Source organism: Corapipo altera, unplaced genomic scaffold (genome assembly GCF_003945725.1).
Source record: "Corapipo altera isolate COAL_440 unplaced genomic scaffold, ASM394572v1 224, whole genome shotgun sequence".
Taxonomy (NCBI): domain Eukaryota; kingdom Metazoa; phylum Chordata; class Aves; order Passeriformes; family Pipridae; genus Corapipo; species Corapipo altera.
Genome location: NW_020884959.1, coordinates 529,840 through 537,616, shown reverse-complemented (window position 1 = coordinate 537,616; position 7,777 = coordinate 529,840).

The following is a 7,777-nucleotide window of genomic DNA, read 5'->3' as shown; positions in this document are numbered from 1 at the left end:
TGCTGGAAAAGAGATTCTTTAGACCTTGTTACAACCATGGCTTTTCTCCCTTTTCCTCCTAAATACACTAACAGTTTCAATGCCTAGAAATCCTTTCAGGCACCTGGTTATTGTGGCTGATGCTGTTTTGTTGAAGTCCACATTTACACAGGCATTTTAATCTGGTCCCAAGCACTTGTCCTCACCATTCCTCTGGTGCCAGCAGGAGCACTCCTGTGGCCTTATGGGGGTCAGGAATCTCATTCTAGCTGACACCCAACCCAGTCTTGTACCAGCCCCACTCATGGGAGTGGTGGGTGGAGAATTTAGGTCATCTTCCTCATTCCTTGCATCTGCAACTCTAACTCCAGGCTACTGGTGCAAAATTATTTAAGGATCATGAAGATGCCTTCTGAATCTGTCTTGCACACATTCATTCAGCCACAGCTTATTTACCAGGTAAAACATTGATCTGGTTTAGTCTTTAAATCCTTAGCCTGAGTAATGAGTGCCATTTTATGCCCTCTGTTGTGAAAAACACCACATCAAATTAAAAAATTAATTTAGATACCAGTACTATCAGTGTGCTTAAGTGAGTAAATGTGTTTGATCTTTGTGCATTTAGGACTGGTTTTGGGCCTTTCACAATTTGTGTAGGTTTCCATACATCATTGCACAGAAGATTTAATGAAGGTTGTCCCAGCAGGTATGTACTAATACAATTGTTGCCAATTTTGAAAGTTATTTTCAGTAAACCTGTAAGCTGGAAAGGCTGACATGCAAGCAATGAGCACTTGCCATCCGTGAGAAGAGTAAAAATCTTCAAGTAGTCAGCTGAAAACAACAACTGATACACTGCTTGTTCAGTGTACTGATAGTTGTTCAGTGTTGATAGTTGTTTTCAAAGAAACTGGTGACTGTTGTCAAAAGTCACATTCATCACTGTGAGTGGGAAAATGTGTTACCAGCATGTTTCTTGAACCGGTTTCTACTTATTCCTAAAAACTCAGAAGTGCTTGAAACTCAAATGGATTTTCACCATGCAAGGTGTAAAGGCAGTAATGTCATATGCAGCAGTTGTTTAAGGCAGGGGCCCTAATGAGTTGGTGTAATACTCATAACATGCAACCAGTGCTGTAGACAGCACTTTCACTGTCAGGATTTCATTTAACACACCACTGTGTAATACTTGTGGAAAGAGGCCATAGTTTGGGTCTGTGTTGTTATATATGAATGGCAAGTGCAGAATTTAGGGAACAGAAGTAAAGGGAAAGCTGATTTTAAAGCCTGAAAATGTGACTGATGGCCAGCTCTATATCATTCTTTGTGCCAAAAGTATTTGTCTAGCAGCATAAAGCATCTGCTTGCCTGTTTCACACAGATGCTGTAAGTAGAATTTGACCTTTTGTTCAGAAAGTGTTTGAATATTTAACGTGAAAATATTAAGTTATCAGAAAGGCTGTCTCTTTTGGGAAGACTGTTCAATTTTTATACAGCCCAAGTTGCTAAAGTACTTTGGAGCATGAACAACTTCAGAGCAGAACAAAGCAGGCAGTGCTAATGTGTAGAAACTCCAGAAGTAAATAACAGCTGTTCGAGAAGACTTCTATTAAATATGTATTAATTAACTTGAAGTGCATCACTTAAATATGTGAAGAGATTATCTTGTGTTAATTTACATTAAAACACACAGCACTTGTTAGCCTCATTACACTATCCTAAGTATAGCCTAAGCTATCACCTCATCTTACATTGAGTTCTGTTGGGTGTTGATTGCTTTCAGTTTGCCCTTTTAAAATGTCAGATAGTAGCCTCCATTTCTTATTGGATCTCTTCTTTCTCTCAGTTTGCTCTTACATGGTTTCTATTCTTACTTCTGTCTGTTCTGTGCTGAGCAGAAAGGAAAACAGCAATAGATTGTGAAAATATAACAGTAATTGCCCACCCAAACTTCATGTGGCTCCTGCTGTTAACTTATGATCCCAACAGAGAGAAGATAAGTGTCCATTTGTGTAGCAAAATGACTTTGCATGAAGATTCAGTATCACCTTTAGAAGAGGAAAGATACCTAGTACAATGGGGTCTCTTTAATGAAATTATAGGTAGATAAAACTCACTGGTAATAATAGACTTTGTGATCTAAATCAATGTATAAATCTTCATAAACTCTCATTCCATCCACAAAACTTGAATGTTTTTATCTGTACTTAATATGACAAATGGATTTTTACCTGTTTTGGTGCTGAAAAATATATAAACTTGTATGATTTATGGATAATTTTCAGAGATTTTCTTAAGTGCCATTTTGGCAACTTACCCAGGTTCTAAGGTGTTCTTTCATCCCATTATTTTGACTCTGCAGACTCCTTATTGACAACTTAGAGTCCAGTTTTTGTTTGCTGCACCTATTACAATGCACTCCTCACTGTGGGGAGACTGAGGAATGTAAAGAACTTGAGAGCAAGTCCTGGCAGAGCAGGAAGGGCAAAGGAAACCAAAATATTTGGCTTTAGCAAAATCTTGAAGTCCATGACAAGTTGCTGCGTTGCAGGGCTCTCTTGAGAGAAGTGAATGGGGATGTTTGCTGTAGTTTCAGGTTGTTTGCAGCCTCTTCAGCTAAGACTTTGTGAGTTTGCACCTGGGTTGTGTTTCCAAGATCATCCCTGCTGTTGTGTGCTTGGGAGACACTTTTTCCTGAGTCAAAGCTGATGTTTCCCAGGATAATTATGGCAGAATGGGAGGTGATACCTGTAGAAAAATCTAGACTCGGAATTCTCAGCTCTGTGGATCAAGAGCAGATTTAGATGTATATATCTTTAAAAAGAAACCTTTAAAGATCACTCACTACCTGTGCCTTTGCCCTGACAGTGTTTGCTGTGCTGAGGAACTTGGAAGTTGAGTTTAGGAGCAGAACTGGCTGTGGCTTTTTTGTTGTGCATTGGCAGTGCTTGTCTCTGTGACCTAAAGGATGTATTTCTCAGAAAGGATGGAGAATTTGGCTGAGATATTCTTGTTTTGGGCTGAAATGCCATGGTGTGTAGTAGAATTGACCACCTTTTTGGTGAAGATGTTTTTTGTAATATCCAAGCTAAACCTTCCCTGGTGCAACTGAACTAAAAGTAAGGCCAGATGGTTTCTAGTGAAATCTCAAGAGTAGTAGATGCTTTTCCACCCTAATCTTTAAATGCACAGATAATTTTCGGGAGAAAAAAGTCTTTCTGCAATGCAAACAGGGAAGCCTTTCTCATGAGGCAGAAGGGTTGCAATTCACAACATAATCTGTTTCTTTGCTTACAGTTTGGATCTTCAGAAGTAGTAGAGCTAAGATGTTCCTTGTTAAACACTTAAGGGTAGGAAAAGATGTGTGAGGGTAATTATCTTGATTAAAAAATTTGTTCACCTTATATCAGGTATTTTTCAAGGTGTCAAGAAGGGATTTGCTGATTTGGGCTAAAACTACTGCTCCCTATCTGTGTTTAACTCCTTCCTGCCACTGTCAAATTTTCATTGTTTCACAAAGTAAATTCAGTGTCAGCAAATGTTAGTGTTTCATAGTTTCTTTTTTCAAAGGACGTCACTCTTCTTGAAATGAACGGGACAGAGATGCTGCTAGGTGCATGGATTACTGGGTTATTGAGTGTTTTGTTTATTAAAATGCAGTTTCTGCTTCTGTCCTGTGCAAAGGGAAATGGAATATCCAGCGTAGGGAGTAGGAGCTGATGAATCAGTGGGCACTTAGGACCTTTTTATTACTTAGTGAACAACATAAAGTGTAAAAGTGTAAGTTAAGTGTGCAAGAAATTTTACATATCTAAATTTGCCAAATCTGATATGAAAACAGTGAAGATAGTAAACTCAGAATTATTTGATGTTGTGCCACAGTCACTCTATTAGATGTGCCATGTCATGCTGCTGTCAGAAAGAGGTCACAGAACAGAGGACACTGAAATCATATTTCATACAAATGTAGGAGGAATCCCAAATTCAGCAGTAAACAAGGATGAAAAGGAAGGCAGCACAGTAAAGGCAAGAAAAGATGCTTAAGTTTCCTGCAGTTCCTGCCTCATTGTTTATTCCAGCTTCCTGCTTATTCAGTCTGCTTCTCAAGCCTTTCTTGTGCATATACATAGATTATAGTATGCAGAAGACTAAGAATAAGCTGAAGGCAGAAACTGACTTAATGAAGACATTCTTGTGAGAGAGAAAAGATTTTGTTGTCCACAGATGCGCAAAGAAAAATAGAAAAGCAGCTGCCCTTAGAAATGGAGTAAAAGTAGAGCTGAGTGCCACGTCATGATGCTTTAGTCAAAATCTGATGTACTGAAAGCCTTTGAGAGCTTCTGTACTGTTGTACAGGGATATAACCAAGAGGTGAAACAATAAGCTTCTGTAAGTCTCGTGTCTTAGACGCTGCCCAGAGTAGTGTTGACTTTTTGTCAACTTTCAGATGACAAATAAGGATAAAAGGAAATAGCTTTGAACTATTCTGTCATGGATGACAATGTTAATAATCAGTTTTGTGTCAAAAACTTCTGTTTCCTTAAGACCAAGCAATAAAGGTATAGTCGTGTGCTGTCATCTTCCAGAGGAGGCTTATGAAGGGCAGAGGTCTTCGTCTCATTAGTGTCCATCTCTCCTCTGTGGAGAGTTAGTTTGTCTTTTCTGAAAGCATTTGTGGGCAGAGACAGCATAAAGGTGGTGGGAGAAATTTGGGAGGCAAGTGGGTGGGTAGGTGGGGTGAAATGGAGCTGAGATACACCAATCAAGTGAAGGCTTCTGGGTCACTTGGCCTGCAGAGTTAAGTAATTTACTTAACTTTTGTTAAGTTTACATCCTGCAAACTAAGGATATAGTTGGTCAGCAACAAGTTATTAAATTTATGGAATATCTGCCCTACACCCATGAGACAGCACTGGAGTTTGGGTGAACTGGGATGACTTATTCTACTGCTTATTCTTACTCCTGTTTATCAGCTGAGGCATTCATGACAGCAAATGCAGCTGGTGGCATTTGAGCTGTGGAAATTAGAGTTTGTAATACTGTTCTAACGGCAATTTGAGGATTTAAAGAATTATATAACTAATATTTCAGTCGTGCACCAAAAAACCTTCAAGTTTCAGGAAATAGGTTTGTTTTTTACACTGCCTTGATCAAATAGCCAAAAATATTACAGGATTCCTCTGACTAACCACGGCTGCGGCAACATACCTGGTGAAATAATTCAGTGGTCCAATCTGCCTTGACAACTCCTGTGTAACTAAAAATAGGAGAAATAGAAGAGGAAATTTGTAGGGCTGGTAGTGGCTTGTATTTTTCAATAATTTATCAAGATTCGAGAGCACAGATTTCCTTTGGGAAATATTAGTTCTAAGGTTTACAAAGTGCCTCAGTTGTAAATACCCATAAAAATGACAATTTGGTAGGTCGTATTTATTCTTAAGCGGGTCAAAGGACATTAGCGTATTCCTACTATATAAATCTGTCAAGTACAGAATTTCTTTATGCTCCCAAATCACAAAAGCGCCTCTTACAGTCAAGGAGAAAGCGTCACATTATTGCCAATCAAGGACAACAAGAAAGAATATTGATCTCTACCCAATAACTTTTGCCCTGCTCACTAAGTTTTTATCACTGAAACTGGACACATCAAGGGATTGGATTCAATATATACATATAGTGCTGATTTATTACAAGAGGAGAAATATGGTCTGGCCTTACTTCCAGCTCAATATTTTAATGCTTATTTTGTTCCTTGCATGGAAGCTTGCAATGGCTTTTTCTGCAGACAAAGTGCACAACTTTGAGATGAGAACAAGTTGCTTGGGATCTTGTCCAGACAGGTTATGAATATCTTCAAGGATGGTGTTTCCACAACCTCTCTGGGTAACCTATTCCAGTATTTCAGTGGTCAAGGATAAGCTACTGAGTTAAAAAAATAGGCCATGTATGTCAGCAGGGACCAGAAGTGTGCTTATTTTGTTATGATAATTGTATGAAATAAGCATCCTAGAGAGCAGCTCCCTGTTATTGTATAATTACAAATCCTGCTGGCTTTTTACCTGTCTAGGCAAAATATGTGAGTTTTGATTAGTCTTTGGCCTTTTTAAGAGCTGGGGGACCCTTCCATAGAATAAACTGATGCAAAAGTAGCTGATGGATTTGCTGTTCATGTTCCAAATACTGTTGAGAGAGCTGGAGAGGCCGCACCCTATTCTCCATTATTTCCTGATGGAGCAGGCAGAGGGACATATGTTTAATTTCTCCAGATGTGTCCTTCCCACACCAGACATTTTGTCAAGAGAGTTATGTTCAAGGATTATGTATGTTTGTCAAGATTTCCAGATGTCTAGTAATCCCAGCCTTTTCTCAGCACATGAGCAAATCCTTTCTACTGTGCATGAACAGCAGATCTGACACTAACTGGAAATGGCCACTGCACGTGGTGTGCACACTCAGTGCATCCCATGTGGCTGGGGCTCCTGTGCATGTGCCCTCCTGTGGATTTGCACAAGCACAACAAATTGGATGTGTCCCAAACATTTTGGATTAACTCTGCATGTTTTAGACCATCTGTGCAACACATGTACCACCGGGCTGGTGATGCTTTAAGAGTTGGACACAATGCATACACTACACAGCTCCTGGTGATGCATTGTGGTATAGCAGGAGTTCAGAACAGGATCATGGCACAATCAGACATCATGCTTTTCACTGGGAACCTCTAGGAAGAAGTCTGCCATAGGAAGAAGCTGATTTTTTTGATCTTCTGACTTGTCACAGGTAATTGTACATAAGCCTTACCCCACCTTCAGTGTGCTTTCCTATGGCACAGACTTCAGCAGGATCTGAGAAGGCAGTGGGTTTCAGTTTTGGGGGGGTGTTTCTTAACTGGAACACATTTTTTCTTCACCAATGTAAATTCAAACAGAAGAGGAGAGAAAAAGAAAGTAAACAATTAGAACTTGAGAGGAAAACATGACCCAGGATACTCATTATCTGTTTCCAGTGGCAGGTGGAAATGCTGAGCTCTGCCAGCTGCCTTCAAACCACCTCTAAGAATCAAGCCCAGAATGAGACAGTGACAACGACTTCCATGTCACCTTTTCAGGTAAACACAGAAAGCTGTAGTTGCTAGAGCAGTGATGAATCATTACTTCCTTCCATTCGAAGAGCCTTGGGCTTTTTCCTCATCCAAACATTTAACTTACTTGCAGGGCTGACAGAAAAGCAGTAGATTTTTTTTTTTTTCCAAATATCCATTTGCCTTTCCATTTATCTACTTTGATCTAAAATATAGAACCTGATGGATGCCCTAGGTAAATCAAACATTTTCCGTCTGCCACAACGGTTTTGCAAATGCTTATTTCATGCCATTACCATTTTTCTGTTTCTAGCAGTAAATCAAAAAGTATCAGCCATTCATCCACTTTAAAAGTAATGCCTTTCCTTTGCATAATTACACATACCCAGTGGAGATCTGTATGCACAGTAAATCTATTCCTTTAAAAGGTTTCGCCTTAAGTACCACAGTGACATAAATTGGTGAAGCGCAAATTTATTTATTTAAAAGGTTTATTCCTTTAACTGATTGGGTAACTGTTACACTTCCATTGTTTGGTTTGGATGAGGAGAGCTTTATTAATGTATCAGTTTTAATTCTGCAGCAGATGTTGATGTAGAAAGGTCTCACTCCTTACAGGACTTGTAGCAATTGATATGCATGTGTAATTTATTCTCATTACTGGTTTATTCTTAACTGGTGTTCAGGGGGTCTTCACTGTATCTCCAGTAGATCCTT